Source organism: Humulus lupulus, chromosome 1 (assembly GCF_963169125.1).
Source record: "Humulus lupulus chromosome 1, drHumLupu1.1, whole genome shotgun sequence".
NCBI classification, from domain to species: domain Eukaryota; kingdom Viridiplantae; phylum Streptophyta; class Magnoliopsida; order Rosales; family Cannabaceae; genus Humulus; species Humulus lupulus.
In genome coordinates this window covers 217,005,279-217,021,988 of record NC_084793.1, presented here as the reverse complement: position 1 = coordinate 217,021,988, position 16,710 = coordinate 217,005,279, and positions in this window count along the sequence as shown.

Sequence of the window (16,710 nt, the reverse complement as noted above, 5' to 3'; positions counted from 1 at the left end):
CACATATGATAAACTCAATTAGCACATGTGCAAGGAAGATGTCTTGAAAGGATTAAAATTTTATGAGCTGAGATCAGAGCATAAAAAAAAATTACGAGGACGGTTGAAGTATCGGTACTCACAGTTTCAGAACCCGTTCGACATAAAAAACTGGTCTTTGTAGTTGTTGGGGTGGCTTGGGAGCTCGATGACCAGAGCAGAGTTTGAGAACCTGGTGTGGTAGTAGAACAAGTCACCTCGACCCTTTTGTTCCGGGCTTTCTTTGAGGCAGAAAAAATACAGTATATCTGCCAGAGTGAGGACCTCCCACTCGTGCTTCAAAAATAAGTATTTCAGCCCCGCTAAAAGCCTGTAAGAATTTGGGGGGAGCTGAAAAAGGGCCAACTTCACTTAATTTAGGAAGTCGGCAAAATATTGAACCAAGGGAAGGAAGGCCCCCGCCTTCAAATGTTCATCACTCCAGGCCGCAAAGTCGTCCGAGAGAGGGGAGCACCTCTGTTCCCCTTCGAACGGAGGTCGGCCAATAAGGACTCCGGTCCCAACCTCGATGTTATGGCTCGGCATAATTTTTTTGACCCTTCCTTGGGTCATAATCTTGGAAGTGTTTGTCTCCGCCTCGAAGAACGTGTTGGGGTCAACCATAACTTCCCTCTCCACCACTTGGCCGAAGTGAGGAATGGGAGATTCTGAGGCAATCTCTTTCCCTTTGTTTGTTTGTTGAGAAGACAAGCTAGGTGCATTCTTCTTTGATGCATTCTTCTTGGGAGCCATCAGATCACCTAACGAACAAGATTGATGAGTTACTTAGTAGGCAACCTTAGAGTTTGTAAAGGTTATGGCACGGAAGTACGGAGGAGAATGTTGTCTCTGATATACGAGCTGAGTTAGTCTTAGCCCGTTGTGTGATGCCACGCGCTACCCTACGCTACACGCCTTAGTTTCCTAATAGACCCCTGATGTTTAGGGATCCGTGTGTCAAAAAATCAGGCCACTACTCTTCTTGGGGGGTTGTTTAGAGAAAAATCACCCAAGAAGCGTAACCGCTAAGCAATTTGGTTTCGAAACCTAAGAACTTTTCATCTTCTATATCCCGAATGGGTATTTCCTAAAATTCGCCATAAATTACCCAGGTTTAACCAGAAATTACCCAGTTTTATGAATATCATAGTTCTAGAGATATTTTAAGACCTACTCAGTAAACCTAAGTCGAAGTCTGTGTGCCAAAAACATTTGGAGAACAACCTACTGACTATGGTGAAGTGCGGATGAGCATGATATTAAAAAAAACACAAAAACTATTAAAAGAAAAGTTTCTTCAAAACCAAAAGACTTATAGTGTGTTCTTCGATAAAAGAAGTAGACTTTGCAGGGGAGAGTTCCTAGAAGACTCCTGAGTAACTTTGTAACTGGGTTTCTGAGGGTTTTTGCAACTTATAGTTTTTGGGTTATTCTGAGAAGGAAGAAGGGTTTCAAAATTCAGAAGAGATAAGATGTAGAAAGATTTCGAATGAAAGGTGGTGAATCCTGGAAATTGCCTACCCTATTTAGATGTAAATGGCATAAATTAATTTGGGCCGTCCGATTTGGTCAGTACAAAATCCAAGGGCTATTTTCCAAAAGACAAAACAGCGACAAAAAGGTGATAAGACAATTATTGTAAGCCTCGAAACCCGAACAGACGCAAATTGTGATGTACCACGTGTCCAGTACTTGAGTAGTGGACAGGCATGATTTAATGCAACAGAAGTCTAAAAGTCCCTACTGTGTAGGTCAAAAGGTGACGTCATGAACCACGAGCAGGGACTTGGGGGGAAAATGTTGTACCCTAATTTCAACATGAGTCCTTCACTCAGCTGGGGTACAGCTAGCAAATAAATATGTGGAAGAAATAACCAAGGAATCAATTTATTATCCACGTGGAGTACTCAGTTTTCGAGTTGATTATGCAAGCTAGGGATGCATATGTGCGAAGCTCGAGCTCATTATATTCATACACCCTCCATAGTATGAGCTTGGAGATATATTCAGCTCGTGGTAACTCAAATATATTGCGTACCCGCGAATCCCCAAAGACTCGGGTACTTTTATACGATCATTTATAGCCAATCTGTAATATTTAATGTCCCAAATATTATGAGACTATTTATTTCATGATTAGATCATATCCTAGTATAAATGGGAATAATTTGTATTAAATGTAATAAATATGTAAATCCGTGATTGACTCATGCGTTTACCCAAACCTGTCCATGGAATTTCTCTATAAATACTGAGAATATTGGATAGGGAAAGAGACGATTATTCTGTAATGCTGAAACTCTGCCAAAATATAGAGAGAAAAATAGTAATAATATAAACTTGTTGACTATGTGGATTTTAACCAACGAGCCACGTAAAAGATCTCTCTTTGAGAGTTCATTTCTATTTCGGTTTATTATTAAGCACTAATCAACCTTGTGATTTTCTTAATACACTGTTGGCGAAAAACTGCATCAACAGTATAGCATCCACTACTAAAATTTTCTAATGATACTTGAAGGATATTTCAGCACTGTATGGATATCGGGAGCAGGAGACAGTATCTCCTCCACTGGTTGAGTGTTTACTCTTGGAGGAGGTCCTATATCTTTGGGTTCTAAGAAATAAACTTGTATTCCACACTCAACCATGAAACAAAATTTATAGCTCTAGTAGCACCCAAGAAAGAGGTCGATTGGTTAGGGATCTCATGTTGGATCTCCATTTTATCACACATATGGTATCGACAATCTCAATACATTTTCATAGTCATGCTACTCTTTCTAGAGCACATAATAGTGTGTATAATGGAAAGTCTAGATATATATGTCTAAGACATGAATATGTGAGACAATTGATTAAAGATGGAGTCATATCAATCTCATATGTTAAGACGAGTGAGAACTTATCAGATCCATTTACAAAACCTCTTGTGAGAAGGTTAGTAAATTCCACTTCAAAGGGATGGGACTGAAACAACTATAATAGGAGATTTACCAATGATTGCAACACAACTCCAACCTTGTTAATATCAATGGAAAGAGTTCATTAAGTAAGTGCAAGTCATTGATAAGGGGATGGTTTCAACACTAAAAACTATTGTGAGATCCATCCAAGATGGTTAGTGTTTGTTGCTACAGAATGAAGGTTAAACCAATGGTTTTTAATGAACTTTAATTGAGTGCAACAAGCATCTAAAAAGGTAGCTAAGATATTGTAAGAACTTCACCTATGTGAGCTTAAAGGTGGTGTCGCCTCTCATGGGAGTTGGAGTTTCTCCTCGGAAAGTTCATGAAAGGATGAGCACACGGCCTTATGAGTGCCAATCAAGAAAACTGGGAAAATGAATTATCAAGTAGAGATGTGTGAGGTATCATCGGTTTTATCATAAGGAATACTTGGTTCAATCTTTTAAGCAACCTGTGATTTCGATAAGACTTTGTGATATTTTCACTAAGGTAAAGTTCAAGTCGAAAGGAACTTTACTGTAGGAACCAATATTGTTTTGAGCTAGATGAAGAAGTTTGTATTTAACCAAGTGGGGGAATGTTATGATTGGTTAAAATACAATGCCCAAGTGTTCTTACACAAGCTAGCTGTAAAACATTAAATGGTTTCACATAGTACATATGTGAAATTTGAGCTTTTATTGTAGGCATTTGAAGATTGTATTTTTGGATTCAAAGTGATACGCTGAGGTATCTAAGGATGCCCAAAACATTTCAAAGAATTTGGAGGTGTGTAATGTCAATTATGAGCTTCCTAGGTCATGTTATGCCACCACCTTGGAGGTGTTGTATCACCTGACGTGTCTGTACAGACACGTGTTTTAAGCTCCAAATGATGTGTTTAAAATCTCTAATCCAATTGGCTAGACTTAATGATGGTGCCTACACTATAAAAGGGTTCTCTTAGAGTTTTGAAAGACTTGATCACTCTCTCAAATCTCTCCCAAACCTTTCTCTCTCTAGCTCCCAAGATCATGAGTTTTCTCCAAGAAATCTCTAAAGAAATTGCTTGGATTTGTGATTTTTAAGGCTTGTTCAATCCCAATTTCCTTTCTATTGACGCGTTTTTTCGCCAACAGTAGATTAAGAAAGCTAAAAAAAGATGATTAGGCTGTTGTAAACCGTAAAATTAGAACACAAGAAATTTTATGTGGTTCAATGGTTAAAATCCACCTAGTCTAGGAGTCTATATTAATTTGTTTATGAACTCTTGGAGAAATTATTTAAGGCAATTTCTGTAGAGATTTTGTACACAAAATTCGGTCCCTTTTATTGTCAACTCCCTCTGTATTTATAGAGGTTTGATGCAAAATTTTGGGTAACCATGCAATATTTGCTAACTTAAAGAATGGGTAACTTCCCAAATGTATAACTCCTTAAATATGATAATTATCTTGATATTGGGCATTTATTAGATAACCATTACAAGTATTAATTGCATATAAAGAATCTTTGAGTTTATGACCCTAATGCCACGAGCTGAGTATATTCCTTGGACGGAAGGTTATACACTAGGGCGATCTGACCCGAGTAATGCTCGAAGACTGATGGGGGCAATTTGGACGTTGTGTTTTGATCTCTTTCACCGACATTTAGGAAGATATGGAGGATCTCATGGTAGCCCAATTCAATGATGTAGTCTTGAGCTATTTAATCTGGAGTTAATGAAATGTCTTCAGTCTTAAATCCTTCATATATTGCTTGACAGTTGTACCTCAAACAAGACGATTCAACTCGTATTTTTAGGGTACAACATTTGCCCCCCAGCGCCTACTCATGTATGACGTCACTCCTAACAAACACATTAGGGGTTTTTCTATTTCTGTTGTGGGACAACGTGCTCACCTACATACTGGAGTTTAGGACACATGTCTGCTTGCTATAGGCAATTGTTTGAGTTTCGAGTACTATGATAGTTCTCTTGTCAACTTTTTTGCTGCTGTTTGATTCATTTAATCTTAGCCCTTAGATCTCAATCTGCTTTGATCGTGTGGCTCACATCTTTTCCCAAAATTTACGTACATGTAGGAGTGCAAAATATGATTCTTCACCACCTTTGCATTTAAATTTCCTTTTTTATCTCTTTCCCGAAACCCTCAAGTTCCCAATGCTCTTTGGCAATTTCTTACCATAAATTCATCGACAACCTCAACTTTCCTCACCCTTCCAAACTTCAATCATGAAACAACTCGTAAGTATGTATTTTTGTTTTTGCATTAAACTTCTTCTACATGTTTTTGAAGTTTTCTAGTTCTTTCTTTTTTATTTTTGTTGCGTATGTGGTACGGTTTGGTTTTCGGTACACCAAGGTAGATAAGCCATCTTATAGGACCAAAAATTATAGAATGTAAATCACAGAATAGGCATCTTTCTGGGTTTTGAGGTTGAATGGATAGTAATTTTGGCTAAAAGTTTAAGTGTGTCAGGTCTGAAACTAGGTAGCTTAAGGGCATTATTCTGAGGTGGTTTTGCATTAAAACTTCCTTTCAATACCATTACTCTGATACACAATTTCTAAGGTGATAGTTATTGCGATTTTTCTTGTAGGATATGCAAGTGTACATAATCGTCTAACAAGTAATAAAATAGTAAGTATTTTAATCGTCTCCTTAAGGATTGCTTAAGCTAAATATTGCAAAAAGTAAAACCAAACAATTTTGAACTAAAATTAATAAAAGGATTTAATTAAACTAAATGAACAAGGAAATAAATAGAAATGAATTGATCGACCCAACTAGATTAAAACAACAACAAAGTGTTGAATTCAATGATTATGAGAAGTTAGAGTAACTAATTCACCCTACTACATAATTCTGGGTAAAATGCAGGCAAGAAATGCGGTCGCAAACTGGGCAGCGTTGACTAAGGTTGTTATCTTGTCCTAATTCTTTTTCAAAAGCCATTAAGGTTCAATTCTTTAATTGACTAACATATTCCTATGCCAAATTAATGTCAAGAATATCAATTCTTTAAGTCATGCAAGGTGATCATACATTCCTATATTCTGACAATTCAAATCCTAAAAGTTAAGAACATACAATAATCAAGTTTTGCATCCTTTAATATCAATCTTTCCAGCATTAATATTAATTTAATTACCCACTAAAGTTTCCTTAACCACAAAAAGTATTCACAATCTTACCACTTGATTGAACAAAACCTCAATTTTCTTAGCATTAACTTTACCCACAAATATCCAAAATTACATATTAGAGGTCCTTAGTTTCTCTAACCACAAAAAGTTTAGTTCATGATTAGAAACAAGAAAATAGCAACAATAATAAATTCATCCATTGATTCAAAATATTCAAAACTAAGTTTTAAAATACAAAGATAGAGAGAGAGAGAGAGAAATCAAGCCAATATATGCCCAAAGTGGTCCTCTTTCTTCTTCTTGGAAACTCTTTTTTTTTTCTTACAATTCATGTTTCTTTCTCCAAAAGGGACCGCAAACTTCGGTGCGGGGGGCCAGTTCCTCCTTCTTGGTGTCTATGGTGGTCTTGAGGTTAAGTGAATGAATGAGCCTCCTCTACTCTCTTTTTTCTCCTAGGGTTTTGTCACGAAACTGGGAAAAACCCTTCTCTCTCACGTGCAACACTCATTTGAGACCATTTCTGATGTAATAAAACGAAACCCATATGTCCTTCAGGAAAAAGTGGTACCTCATCTCATGACTCCTCACTTGAGTCAATTCCACATCATTCTCTTAAGCTTCCTGAAAATGCTACGAAATCCAATGCGGCCACATACCTGAGTTTTTCCTGCTTTGCAACAACTAAGCTAAGTAAGTCACAACACTTACAAGCCATAGAATCCTACATTAACCCATAAAATTCCCCATTTATTTTGAGTCATTTTAATTATTTCTTAGTAACAACCAAAAAAAAACAACAGGAAATAACACAAAATAAAAAATGAAATTAAATACAAAATAGCCACAAATAACACATTTCACTCAAACTAATTCATTTTATTAGCCTAAAAGTGTCTTAGATAACTATATTTTCTAGAGTTATCAATCATACTTCCTATGATTAGGGCACATGAATTAGGGGCATGTGTGGATACATGTATTAGGGTTTTAGATACGTTTTCAGCCTGTAGAAGCTTTAGTTCAGGTAGTGAGGCTATTGATCTTTAGGTCGCACTCCCACGATCTTGAAACTAGGTTACGTCCCTAGGTTGCCTCTACCATTCATTTTGTAACAAGGAGAACTAAAACCTTAAAAATGAGCAACAAGAAAGGAAAAGCTATCATAGGCTCCTCTTCCAAGAACAAGAGATCACCACGTAAAGCACAACGTAGTATGCACATGATTGATACGACCACACGAAAGATGCTCAAGAAATGGAAGCTTCACTTTTTCACATGGCATGACGGAGGCTACGAGCATATGGAAGGATTGCACGAGATCATCAAGATTTCACTTCTAATGACAAGGATATGAAGAACACATAATCAAGAAGATCAAACAAGAACAAAGGAGCGTACGATATGGATGCAAGAGCAATGAACAATGAGTTTTAGGGAGACAAGTTATGGATTGAGAGTGCAGTGAATGCAACTGTTTTGGAGGAAGTCGGGGCAATAGTAATATGCCCAAAATATGATAAGGTGAAAGGAACTACGATTATTAGTAAGGACAAAGTTGTTAGTAAACCATGATATATGAAGAACAAATTTTAGAAACAGTTATACTTGGATTGTATGAAAATTTAGGACGAACTAATTGGACAAAGTTTTAGGTATTTTATGGATATGATGGTCGGTATTTTCAAGAAATTAAGACATTCTAGACTCGTAACAAAGGATTGAAACCCAATGTGAAGAGGGAACTTGATTATGAGTAATATGTAGAAATGTTACAACTCATGAAAGTATTAAAGTAAGATTAAACAGGAAGAGGGGTAAGGATTCAAGGTAACAAGATTTGTTAGTGATAAGAATATATTGATTTACAGAATAATGTGGTTTATTTCAGCAAAAAGATGAACGTGATGAATTGATCTCACAATTGGAAACAAAGGAAAATGATTGAAGCTTTACGAATTGCAGATTTGGATAGGATTTGCAAAAGATTTAAGACACTCTTTAGGAATTTCAGAGCATTGTAGCTATAAAGATAAAGGGTGACTTAGACCCTTATTATTGGATGAAAGGATAAGTGAATGATAGACCCGCACTCTAAGAAACACAATACAAATACAGTTTTAAATTGATAATAACATATGTCAGACCAAGTTTTATGATATTTTTGTAGCTAAGAAGTGATAAATTTCAAGTAACAACTTAAGTGGTGGTGTAAAGAAAGATGATACTTACTCATTCGATTGGACACATCAAAATAAAGGAATTTAAAAGGGTCAGAAGTGAATGACTACTTCCGAGGGTTAATAGAAAATCCAAGTAGATGGATAAAGTACTAGGAAGAATACAGTTTAATTAATTGATTGACAAATTGAGAACATTCAACAAGTATTTCTATAAGTATCTGTAAATAAAGCTATTATAAGGACAAGCTTAAAGGCAAAAAAATATGGGCATTATGAGCCTTTAAGTGCTACTGAAGGGGATTAGTTATTATCCGATATTAGAGAGCGCTTAGGATGGAATCTATGGAAATATGTATCAGATATGTTGAATGGTTGCATGATACAATTGTTAAGAAAATAGGATTCAAGAAAATAATCCTAGCAGATAAATAAGGATACTAGACAAAGAGGAAAGTATGAAGGGTATACATAAATTTTATGAACACAAAGAAGCTATGGAGAAAGATTTAAGGACTACGAATTGGAAATATGGCAATAGTTTCACAAGTATAAAGTAAAACAAGTATGGATGGGTTCCTACTAAAACAGACTGAAAAATGGTAGGAATATGAGGAGGCAAATATGTTGGAAATTAAGGAAGAAATAATTGATAAAGTGAACAGTTTCGAATTGGAGGGTGGTGTAAACCCGACAATGTATCTCGGTATATGTTCGTTATATTTGGATGTGGCTACAGTACTTAGCCAAGATATATCGTGATGATCTTGAGTAGTGGGGATTGGTTATGATGAAAAGTCCTATGGAATTATGAGATGACAAGCAAGAGTTGAGTTGTTAGATACTCTCGAGAGTTAGAGAATATTTTTATGTTATGGTATAGGAATTTCGAGGATGAAACTTTTTTAGAGGGGGATAGTTGTAATATCCATTTTTTCAACTTATGGGTATTTTGGTAATTTGTCCTGTGAGGGAAATTCGGTAAGTTATGTTGATGCATATGTGAATTTTTTTTATTATTTCAATATAATATGTGAATTATTTCATGATTATGATATGTGTATGTATGGCATCGGTAGAACACGATTCCTTTAAGTATTAAGGGCTTAAGTGCTAAAGATATTGGAAATTATTGGGGGTTAAAGTATAATTATTAATATTGTGGAAGAGTTTCCATAAGGTAAACCTATTAGTTTAAGAGAAAATTACTAAAAAGGGTTGAATGAATTGACAGAATGGCTTCGATCAAGGGTAAGATGGTAATATGACATTAGTAAGTCATAAATAGAAAGAGAGTGGCAAGGGTTAGGGTTAGGCTCATAATCTCTCCTCTCTCTCTCTCTCTCTTATAAGCACAATCAAGTTCTTTTCTTTCTTCTTTGATGGAGTCACACAAACACATGTACTTTTGGAGGCAAGTAAAAATTAAGGAGGAGGATCTTGGATTAAAGGACAATTGGTGGTCTAGAAAGGGTTGTGGAGGCTTGAACAATAAGATCTAGTAAGATCTCTAATTCTTATGAGTATTAGGATGGGTTTCTTGGGAGTTTAATTTGTGTTTTACAATAAAAATCATTATAGGTTGTTTAAATGGATTATATATGCATGATAGGTTGTATTTATGCTATAATTGGTGTGGAATTGGGTTAGGAAGGTTGTGGATGTAGTTAGGACCGAGTTAGGGTCGATTTTGTAATGACCCAACTACTTTAGACTTTGGACCATTAATGACTACTATACATAGACATTAATTTGTAAAGTACTTACAAGTGAAATTATCATAAGTTCATTAAAACTTGAAAAAAAAACAAGTGTTAAACTACATAAAATTTAAAGTAGGATATGGGATCCCATTGTTTTTTAAAGAAAAACATAACATAATTTTAAATAAATGGATTACATAATAAAGTGCGGAAAATACATATAAAATTTAAAGAGACTTCATCCTCGAATCGAACTCCCGGTCCATCGATTCCATCCTGCCTCAATACACATCCCCAAGCTTCCAAGAACCTTTCCCGCCACCAAAGCTATTTTCCTGCACATATCAACATAAAGGAGTGAGCCTAATGCCCAGCAAGGAAAACCTAACACGTAAACCATATACATAAAATTCATAATGCAACATAAAACATATCATAAACATATTTCACACATACTATAATGGCCATTATTACTTGGGGTCCCATAAACTAAACAAGTCATATGCCCATAAATTTATTGGGGCTTGTTAGTTGTACAGGTCATATGCCCAAGTCTACAAACATAAATAACACACAAATCATAAGTTAACATAACACATAAATCATAAGATAACATATGGCATAACACATAATATCCTATCCTCTTTTCCTTACCAAAAATACCGGGATATGAGAACAGGTTTGGGACTTTGGAACACTCCTAAAAACCATCAATGAAAGGGTGAGTATACTGAAGGAAAAGGAATGAAAAGAATGGATGAACTATACTATCAGGAATATATTTACCAAAAACCTTATGTTCAAGATCTTAGATTTCCTATCCAAGAATAAAGAATAAAGTTAGGATGCTAAGTGGAAAACTATAAGAACTCAAGGAAAACAATACCAGAATGAACTAGAGTTTGGAATACCTTGAATGCTTATATGACAGATCTAAACCTTGAACCGAAATGTGCTATAAACCTTACTTCCCAATTGTTTGGTAAGCTTATAATGATTAAGATTATAATCCCCGACCCAAGTGTTTAAGCACTTAAAAATAACATAGCAGCTTTCAGCCTCTGAACTAAGCTTGATGAATGAATAAATGGCTAGGTACTAGGTCCTATTTATAGAGGTCAAGAATGAAAAGATCTTAATTTAACTTGAATAAAATAATGGCTTTTTAAGTGAAAATCATTTGAATTATCATTCAGCAGAGGCTGAAGACTCGGTCAGAAAGATGCTGGACTTATCAAGAGGTTAAAGATTAAAAAGAGAACGTTTTCAAAAACATTAAAAAATATACCAAAGGAGCCGATATATCGCCCCTTGTAGGCGATATATCGCCTGGGCCAGCATGCCCGAGGCTCGTCGAGGTGATCGTGCGAAGTTACGTGTTTTTCGTATCCTCGTACTGCGATATATCGCCCCCTATAGCTGCGATATATCGGCATACACTGAATATTTAAACACAAAATTGCACAATTTCAGCTTAATTTGAATTGAGTAAACAACCTTGACTAAGTCCTCTAACATTTTCAAAGCTGCTGACAGACCCTAGGATATTCAAATATTAATCTTAATAAACTTATTCCTCAAAAATACTTAATTATCATTAAACATACACATGACAAGTGTTACTTTCTTATTGGGTCTATCTAAACCTTATAATATAATAAATATCACCATCAATATCAGTCATATTAATCAAACCTTAGGTTAAAATTAATATTCTTAAACTATAGGTTAAACTTAGAAAATCTACAAATGTTACTATGAGTGTCCAATTAAATCCCGGCCTGAACCAAAGTCCACAGTCATAAAAATACTACTACTATTACTATTATACTACTATCTAACTAGCTAAGTAAAGTTTCTTGGACTCTACAATTCTCCCCTACTAAAAAGAATTTCGTCCTCGAAATTTACTTACCAAAGAATCTCGGATACCGGCCTAGCATGTCCTCCTCCAACTCCCATGTTGCCTCTCGTTCAGAACTATTACTCCATAGGACTTTGACTATAGGAATGCTCTTGGACCGTAACTGCTTCACCCCCCTATCCAGGATGCTAACCGGTCGTTCCTCGTAACTCAAGTCTTTCTGGAGTGCTATCGTATCGTACTTGAGGACGTGAGATGGGTCTGACACATATTTGCGTAGCATCGAGATGGGAACACGTTGTGACTATCTACTAGTGCTGGCGGTAGGGCTAGTCTATACGCAACTGCTCCCACTTTGTCCAATTTCTCAAAAGGACCTACAAATCGGGGACTAAGCTTGCCTTTCTTCCCAAACCGCTTTACACCTTTCATAGGAGATATCTTCAAGAAGACTTGATCTCCGACTTTGAATTCCACATTGCGTCACTTAGCATCCACATAGCTTTTCTGATGGCTTTGAGCAGCAAGCATACGCTGTCTAATAAGCGCTACTACTTCTGGAGCTTGTCTAATAGCTTCGGGACCAAGAAGTTTCCTTTCTCCTACCTCGTCCCAATGCAACGGTGATCGGCACCTTCTTCCATATAGCAACTCATAAGGTGCCATCCCGATTGTTGACTGGTAGCTATTTTTGTAGGAGAACTCTATCAACGGCAAGTACTTATTCCATGATCCCCCGAAATCAAGTACACATGCGCTTATCATATCTTCTAATATCTGAATCGTACGCTCGGACTGCCCGTCTGTCTGAGGATGAAAAGTTGTACTAAGACTTAACTTAGTACCCATAGCTTGCTGTAGACTTCCCTAAAATCTCGATGTAAACACGGATCCTCTATCCGACACTATTGTCTTTGGGATTCCATAAAACTGTACTATCTCTTGGACGTAGATGTCTACATATTGGTCTGCCGTGTATGAAGTCTTAACAGGAAGGAAATGAGCTGACTTGGTTAGTCTATCTATTACTACCCAAGTGGAATCATGCTACTTATTCGTCCTTGGCAAACCTGTCACGAAGTCCATGGCTATATCATCCCACATCCATTCTGGTACGCTAAGCGGTTGCAATAAACCTGTAGGCTGCTGATGCTCTGCTTTCACTTGTTGGCATACAAGACATTTAAACACAAACTCTGCTATGTCCTTCTTCATCCCTAGCCACCAATAGATTGCCTTGATGTCATGAGTCATTTTGGTAGACCCTGGATGAACTGAGTACGGGGTACTGTGCACCTCTTCTATAATCGTCCTCTTAATCTTCTGATCATTTGGCATGCATACCCGATCCTCATATCTCAATAAACCTTGAATAGATATTGAGAAATCTGTAGCCTTACCTTCTCTGACTGCATCCATATGTGCTGCTAGTGTGTCGTCATGTCCCTGACCAATCCGTATATCTTCTAGCAGATTCGACTGGATAGACAAGTTAGCCAGCTTGCCTACAACTACTTCTGTAGCGGCATTGATCAGCTCCTGCTGTAGCGGCTTTTCTATTCTGTCTAAAGCTGCTAAATTTCCATAACTTTTACTACTAAGCGCATCGACAACTACGTTCGCCTTCCCCGGGTGGTATAAGATTTCGCAGTCGTAATCCTTTACTAACTTTAAACACCTGCGCTGCCTCATGTTAAGCTCCTTCTGAGTAAAGAAGTACTTTAAAATTTTGTGGCCCGTATAAATCTCACACCGTTCTCTGTAAAGATAGTGGCGCCAGATTTTCAACGCAAAGACCACTGCTGCCAACTCCATATCGTGAGTTGGATAGTGCTGCTCATACTCCTTCAACTGTCGTGAGGCGTAGGCTATCACCTTGTCATTCTGCATCAGCACGCAACCCAATCCTTGCTTCGATGCATCATAGTAAACTACGAACTTATCGTTGGGTGTCGGTACATAGAGTACTGGTGCTGAGCAAAGCTTATCTTTAAGCAACTGGAAGCTTTCTTCACATCTATCATTCTAGTTGAATCTTTGTTGTTTCCGGGTCAGGTTGGTGAGTGGAGTGGCTATCTTAGAAAAGCCTTCTATGAACCTCCTATAATAACCTGCTAACCCTAGAAAGCTTCTTACTTCAGATGCGTTCTTCGGTCATGGCCAATCCTTTACGGCCTCTACCTTTGATGGGTCTACTACAACTCCGTCTTTTGATATAATGTGCCCGAGGAACGCCACTTGCGAAAGCCAAAATTCACATTTCTTGAACTTGGCGTAGAGTTGATGCTCCTTCAGTAGCGACAAAATCAATCTCAAATGTTCCTCGTGCTCTACTTCATCCTTAGAGTATACTAAGATATCATCGATGAACACTACGACGAATTTATCTAAGTAGTCCTTGAAGACCCTATTCATCAAGTCCATAAACGCGGCTGGTGCATTAGTGAGACCAAAGGACATAACCAAGAACTCGTAATGTCCATAACGAGTTCTAAAGTGTAACGACCCGGATTTTCAAGACTCGATAATGCGGAAATATAAATGTTTTCATTTAACAAAATGTCTCAAAAACCCATAGAAAAAAAACTTTTTAAAAAGTCGTATGGCCATACTTAACATTTAGTTACAAACATGTTTTATAAAGTTTAGGAAAATTACACAACATTTCCAAAAATAAAAAGGCTTCCCAAAAGGTCGGTCCACATGTACATTTGCAAGGAAGACTCCAGCGCTCACTGTTCTGCCTTGCCCTTGTTCTTACCTACAACATGAAACAACTAGGTAAGCGAAAACGCTTAGTAAGATCAACTTCCAAACAAAGAAGATAGAGAAATAAGGATCCGGACCCATCCGGACCCTACACAATCAATTTCAAGAACGCTAAAGCGTCCTGGCAAACTTATGGTCATGCCTGATAACCAAGGATAAATTAATTCACATCTAGATAAAAATCCTGCACTCAGAAAATCCCAAAACAAGCAGATATATTATATCGCAACTAATTCTTACAAACAATTATATCCCTGCACTCAGAAAATCCCAGAGCAACCAGATATATTATATCACAACTATATCTTATCAACAATTATATCCCTGCACTCAGAAAATCCCAGAGCAAGCAGATATATTATACCACCATATAATTCGAGACCAACGCTCGACAATTTCCAACAATTCAAGCGTAACGCGCCCTCCAGCATAATTGCTAATCTGTGAAAGAGAACCGGGTCTCCACACTAAGATCTGGCCAATAAATATCCTCAACAATGGTAACTATCATGTTACCTAGGGCATCGCAACTTATCCAAGAGTGTAATCTAATTTACACAGTTTTACGGAGACTTCTATGTTAATCAGTGGTGCTGGTGAGCAGCTGCCACTAGGGTGTTCAACCTCACTCAATCTTGGCAACCCCTAGTATCTCTAGGCACTCTCACGGAATGGCCAATATTCACGGCTGCTATCCGGGAATAACTTATCAGAGCACTTGCTCGGATTCTAGCCGTCTAATGATAAAGTAAGCATGAGGGCCCCTAGGTCCCATTTATCTTGGCGCCCCTAGGTTTAACCAGCTTATCCTCATCTCATGGCCACTCGTCACGGTAATGAACCGGACATAAATAAAATCAAGCAGTGTGACGGGGATCAACCGTCTAGGATATGACGGACTTCTACCGTTCATATTTTCTAAATCAGCACTCACTAGACTAACGTCTCTAAGCAACTTTCTATGACAGCCTATATATATGCATGTATCCCTATACTAACATACAAGACAATAATCATTTCATGTTGCAGCCATACAATATAAGTTGACTTACTTGGAGTCCTTAGCGCTCAGCAGGTTTTCACCCTCCAACGTTCAGTCCAGTTACGCTTAGCCAATACTGTAGTTATCCATACAGTATACTCGGATTAATTATGGCACTCATAACTCATTATTATTATTTTGGGCAGTTTGGTCATTTTAATAAAAGTCATTTGTAAGGATTTATAATCCTTATTTGGTTTTAAACCTATTAAGGAAAGTCATACAAAATATTCGAGACTAAACCCTAAGTCTCGGGGAGACCTATCCTAAGGTCTCGATACCTAGGCTCGGGTATCACAATGGTATTTCCCCACAACCCGCTAAAAATCTTATTCTTTCAAGGTATCACTATTAACCCGCACTTTCGACTAGTCAGTTAAAATATGTAAGATTTTAGCCGGTATTATATCCAGAAAATACAAATAAATTCCTTAATTATTTTAAAAGAAAATAAACTCTTTAAATTTTCCTTTTTGTTTTCTTAAGGTTTTTAATATCTAAAAACCGATTTAAGAAAATTGCCTGATTTGTCTTAATTAGGAAAACCGTTATAAATTTCTCATCTTGACTAATTAATTTTCCAAAAGCAATTAATCAATTTTTACTTACTAGAAAAATAATTCATTTAATTATTTTCTCAAAATATAAGGTTTTAAACCCTCTTTTAATTTATTAACTATTAATAAATTAAATCTCTTATTTTTAAAAAGAATAAAAACTCTTTAATAAAAATAATTCATTTAAACTCAAAGGGGTAATTTTAGTGAAAATATGATTTCAAGACTTACCAATTTATATCTTGAAATAAGCAAAATTTTACTTTTTACCTTATGTTCCAAAATCTCATTTTTACACTAAGTGTGAAAAACCTATTTTTCATATTTTTAACTACATACTTCGTTAGTTCATAACTTGAAATTTACTTACCCAATTGTTACCAAAATTTCTCAATTCCATTTTTGTTATGCCATTTAGGCCTTTGTAAAATCTTAGGTCAAAATGAGCACTTTTGATTGGTGAAATCATTTTCCAACA